Genomic DNA, 6,000 nt, shown 5'->3' with positions numbered 1-6,000 from the left:
TAGATGTATTTCTGATGTATCTGTGAGGAGGAAGGTGATCCCCGCGTCTTACTCTTCCGCCATCTTCTCCCAGAAAATCAGATCCGGATTTCTTGATCAGTGCTTGACTAAACATTAGAGTCACCTGGGGAGTATTTTAAAAATCATCCCCAACAGGCCACACCTGAAACCAATGAATTAAGCTAGGCTCTCCTGCAGCGGGACCCAGGCATCAAATTATTTTAGAGCTCTCAGGTGATTTCAATGTGCAGCCAACGTGGAGAACCACTTCCTCTAGGTCAGTGCTTCTCAAACTTAAAATATTAGTCATCTAGGGATCTCAAATGCAGGTCTCAAGATGGGGCTCAAGATTCTGCATATCTAGCAAGCTCTCAGATGATGTCTCTGATGGCGGTCTGACTACTGCACTTTAGGTAGCAAGAATCGAGACTACAGCAGTGATTCACAAGCCATCAAACCACTAGGGAAGCTTGGAATAAACAGAGACATCAGTGCCTCACTCCAACCAATTAAAAACAACTTCCTCTCTTGGGTATAATTTTTGTTGTTTATGGACCTCTTGATATGAACAAATCACCACCAACAAATTCCAAGTAATCCAGGCAGCCTGAGGATGGATGATACATGTGGCCCTACTGCCTCCTAAGATGTTTCAAGCCTGTTTACCCTGTGTGGTCATGACATCTAAGAAAGAGCACATACTTTCTTAGCTGAGGGTGATCCATAACCTGACCCACATAGGATGAAGACATCTCCTTCTGGACTTGGGAGACCTGAACTATGTAATTTTGGCCAGTACTCTCCATGCTTTAGTTACCTTCTCTTTCTACCTCCCCCCCTCCCCCCAGCCCCTGTGTCTCATGGAGGTACTATGAGAGTAAATGACACAGGACAAGGAGATAGGGTGGGGCTGGAGGGCAGAAAGAGGAGAATCACATGACAAATGGTGTGATGAGAGTTCATTGCCCGGACTGTCCAGCTCTGGTTTGGCAGTTCCATGCCAGCACATCTTCTGCACTGGATCCACTTTCCTGCCATCTGACCGTGCTCCTGGGAGAGGCCCCACCTCACTGTGACTTGGAGTTTTGTGGGGGCCAGGTGTCCAAGAGGATTGAGGTTTGCTTGATACGTGGCATGTGCGAGACTCTTGAGGATGATTCCAGAACCATGGACCTCTGGCATCCAGGTCATTGAGGGACTGGAAGACTGCAGACTGCATTCCCAGATTCATTGCCAGCTGGTCTAAATATGGTATTTATTAAGATATCTACCCAGGAGTGGAATTGCTGGATCAAACGTCCCCTCCACCACGAAGCCTACACAAGCCCCAGAACTAACCTTACCCACGGGGGGCAGATACCAAAAACAATGGGAACTATGAACCTGTACCCTGTGAAAAGGAGACCCCAAACACAGTAAGTTAAGCAAAATGAGAAGACAGAGAAATAAGCAGCAGATGAAGGAGCAAGGTAAAAACCCACCAGACCAAAAAAAATGAAGAAGAAATAGGCAGCCTACCTGAAAAAGAATTCAGAGTAATGGTAGTAAAGATGATCCAAAATCTTGGAAATAGAATGGAGAAATTACAAGAAACATTTAACAAGGACCTAGAAGAAGTAAAGAGCAAACAAACAATGATGAACAACACAATAAATGAAATTATAAATTCTCTAGAAGGCATAAATGAGGCAGAATAAATGAGGCAGAAGAACAGATAAGTGACCTGGAAGATAAAATAGTGGAAATAACTACTGCAGAGCAGAATAAAGAAAAAAGAATGAAAAGAACTGAGGACAGTCTCAGAGACCTCTGGGACAACATTAAATGCACCAACATTCGAATTACAGGGGTCCCAGGAGAAGAAGAGAAAAAGAAAGGGTCTGAGAAAATATTGGAAGAGATTGTAGTTGAAAATTTCCCTAACATGGGAAAGGAAAGAGTCAATCAAGTTCAGGAAGCACAGAGAGTTACATACAGGATAAATCTAAGGAGAAACATGCCAAGACACACATTAATCAAACTGTCAAAAATTAAATACAAAGAAAAAATATTAAAAACACCATGGGGAAAGCAACAAATAACATAAAAGGGAATCCCCATAAGGTTAACAGCTGATCTTTCAGCAGAAACTCTACAAGCCAGAAGGGAGTGGCAGGACATATTTAAAGTGATGAAAGGGAAAAACCTACAACCAAGATTACTCTACCCGGCAAGGATCTCATTCAGATTTGATGGAGAAATTAAAACCTTTATGGACAAGCAAGAGCTAAGAGAATTCAACACCACCAAACCAGCTTTACAACAAATGCTAAAGGAACTTCTCTAGGCAGGAAACACAAGAGAAGGAAAAGACGTACAATAACAAACCCCAAACAATTAAGAAAATGGTAATAGGAACATACATATTGATAATTATCTTAAATGTAAATGGATTAAATGCTCCCACCAAAAGACACAGACTGGCTGAATGGATACAAAAACAAGACCCATATATATGCTGTCTGCAAGAGACCCACTTCAGACCTAGGGACACATACAGACTGAAAGTGAGGGGATGGAAAAAGATATTCCATGCAAATGGAAATCAAAAGAAAGCTGGAGTAGCAATTCTCATATCAGACAAAATGGACTTTAAAATAAAGACTGTTACAAGAGACAGAGAAGGATAGTACATAATGATCAAGGGATTGATCCAAGAAGAAGATATAGGACTTCCCTGATGGTGCAGTGGTTAAGAATCCTCCTGCCAATGCAGGGGGCACAGGTTCAAGCCCTGTTCGGGGAAGATTCTGCATGCCACGGAGCAAATAAGCCTGTGCACCACAACTACTGAGCCTGTGCTCTAGAGCCCGTGAGCCACAACTGCTGAGCCCATGTGCCACAACTACTGAAGCCCGTGCACCTAGAGCCCATGCTCTGCAACAAGAGAAGCCACCATAATGAGAAAGAAGCCCACACACCACAACAAAGAGTAGCCCCCACTTGCTGAAACTAGAGAAAGCAGCAACGAAGACTTGATACAGCCAATAAATAAATAAATAAATTTATTTTAAAAAAGAAGAAGATATAACAATTATAAATATTTATGTACCCAACATAGGAGCCCCTCAATACATAAGGCAATTTTTAACGGCCATAAAAGGGAAATCGGCAGTAACACAATCACAGTAGGGGACTTTAACACCCCACTTTCACCAATGGACAGATCATCCAAACTGAAAGTAAGTAAGGAAACATAAGCTTTAAATGACACATTAAACAAGATGGACTTAATTGATATTTATAGGACATTCCATCCAAAAACAACAGAATATACTTTCTTCTCAAGTGCTCATGGAACATTCTCCAGGATAGATCATATCTTGGGACACAAATCAAGCCTTGGTAAATTTAAGAAAATTGAAATCATATCAAGTATCTTTTCTGACCCCAGCACCATGAGACTAGATATCAGTTACAGGAAAAAAAAACTGTAAAAAATACAAACACATGGAGACTAAACAAGAGGCTACTAAATAACCAAGACATTGCTGAAGAAATCAAAGAGGAAATCAAAAAATACCTAGAATCAAATGACAATGATTTGACCCAAAACCTATGGGATGCAGCAAAAGCAGTTCTAGGAGGGAAGTTTATAGCAATACAATCTTACCTCAAGAAACAAGAAAAATCTCAAGTAAACAACCTAACCTTACACATAAAGCAATTAGAAAAAGAAGAACAACACCAAAAACAAAATCCAAAGTTAGCAGAAGAAATCATAAAGCTCAGATCAGAAATAAATGAAAAAGAAATGAAGGAAACAATAGCAAAGATCAGTAAAACTAAAAGCTGGTTCTTTGAGAAGATAAACAAATTGATAAACCATTAGCCAGACTCATCAAGAAAAAAAGGGAGAAGACTCAAACCAATGGAAGTAGAAATGAAAGAGGAGAAGTAACAGCTGACACTGCAGAAATACAAAGGATCATGAGAGATTACTACAAGCAATTATATGCCAATAAAATGGGCAACCTTGGGCTTTCCTGGTGGCACAGTGGTTGAGAGTCCGCCTGCTGATGTAGGGGACACGGGTTCGTGCCCTGATCCCACATGCCATGGAGCGGCAAGGCCTGTGAGCCATGGCCACTGAGTCTGCACGTCCAGAGCCTGTGCTCCACAACGGGAGAGGCCACAACAGTGAGAGGCCCGCGTACCGAAAAAAAAAAAAATTCAACACCCATTTATGATATAAATTCTCCAGAAAGTAGGCATAGAGGGAACTTTCCTCAACATAATAAAGGCCATATATGACAAACCCACAGCCAACATCATTCTCAATGGTGAAAAGCTGAAAACATTTCCACTAAGATCAGGAACAAGACAAAGTTGCCCACTCTCACCATTGTTATTCAACATAGTTTTGGAAGTTCTAGCCACAGCAATCAGAGAAGAAAAAGAAATAAAAGGAATACAAATTGGAAAATAAGTAAAACTGTCACTGTTTGCAAATGACACGATACTATACTTGAGAATCTATACTTGAGAATCCTCAAAATGCTACCAGAAAACTACTAGAGCTAATCAATGAATTTGGTAGAGTAGCAGGATACAATATTATTACACAGAAATCTCTTGCATTCCTATACACTCATGATGAAAAATCTGAAAGAAAAATTAAGGAAACACTCTCATTTACCATTGCAACAAAAAGAATAAAGTACCTAGGAATAAACCTACCTAAGGAGACAAAAGACCTATATGCAGAAAACTATAAGACACTGATGAAAGAAATTAAAGATGATACAAACAGATGGAGAGATATACCATGTTCTTGGATTGGAAGAATCAACATTGTGAAAATGATTATACAATGCACTACCTATCTAACTACCAATGGCATTTTTCACAGAACTAGAACAAAAAATTGCACAATTTGTATGGGAACACAAATGACCCCAAATAGCCAAAGCAATCTTGAGAAAGAAAAACTGAGCTGGAGGAATCAGGCTCCTGGACTTCATACTATACTACAAAGCTACAGTAATCAAGACAACATGGTACTAGCACAAAAACATAAATATAAATCAATGGAACAGTATAGAAAGCCCAGAGAAAAACCCACGCACATAGGGTCACCTTATCTTTAATAAAGGAGGCAAGAATATACAATGGAAAAAAGACAGCCTCTTCAATAAGTGGTGCTGGGAAAACTGGACAGCTACATGTAAAAGAATGAAATTAGAACACTTCCTAACACCATACACAAAAATAAGCTCAAAATGGATTAAAGACCTAGATATAAGGCCAGACACAATAAAACTCTTAGAGGAAAACATAGGAAGAACACTCTTTGACATAAGTCACAGTAAGATCCTTTTTGACCCACTTCCTAGAGAAATGGAAATAAAAACAAAAATAGACAAATGGGACCTAATGAAACTTAAAAACTTTAGCACAGCAAAGGAAACCATAAACAAGATGAAAAGACAACCCTCAGAATGGGAGAAAATATTTGCAAATGAAGCAACAGACAAAGGATTAATCTCCAAAATATATAAGCAACTTATGCAGCTTAATATCAAAAAGCAAACAACCCATTCCAAAAATGGGCAGAAGACCTAAATAGACATTTCTCTGAAGAAGTTGTACAAATTGCCAACAAACACGTGAAAGGATGCTCAACATCACTCATCATTAGAGAAATGCAAATCAAAACTACAATAAGGTATCACCTCACACCGGTCAGAACGACCATCATCAAAAAATCTACGGGCTTCCCTGGTGGCGCAGTGGTTGAGAATCTGCCTGCCGATGCAGGGGACACGGGTTCGTGCCCCGGTCTGGGAAAATCCCACATGCCGCGGAGCGGCTGGGCCCGTGAGCCATGGCCGCTGAGCCTGCGCGTCCGGAGCCTGTGCTCCGCAATGGGAGAGGCCACAACAGTGAGAGGCCCGTGTACCGCAAAAAAAAAAAAAAAAAAAAAAAAAAAATCTACAAACAATAAATGCTGGAGAGGGT

This window comes from Kogia breviceps, chromosome 1 (assembly GCF_026419965.1).
Source record: "Kogia breviceps isolate mKogBre1 chromosome 1, mKogBre1 haplotype 1, whole genome shotgun sequence".
Classification (NCBI taxonomy): domain Eukaryota; kingdom Metazoa; phylum Chordata; class Mammalia; order Artiodactyla; family Physeteridae; genus Kogia; species Kogia breviceps.
The sequence above is the reverse complement of the archived record's forward strand: the minus strand, read 5'-3'. Positions refer to the sequence as shown.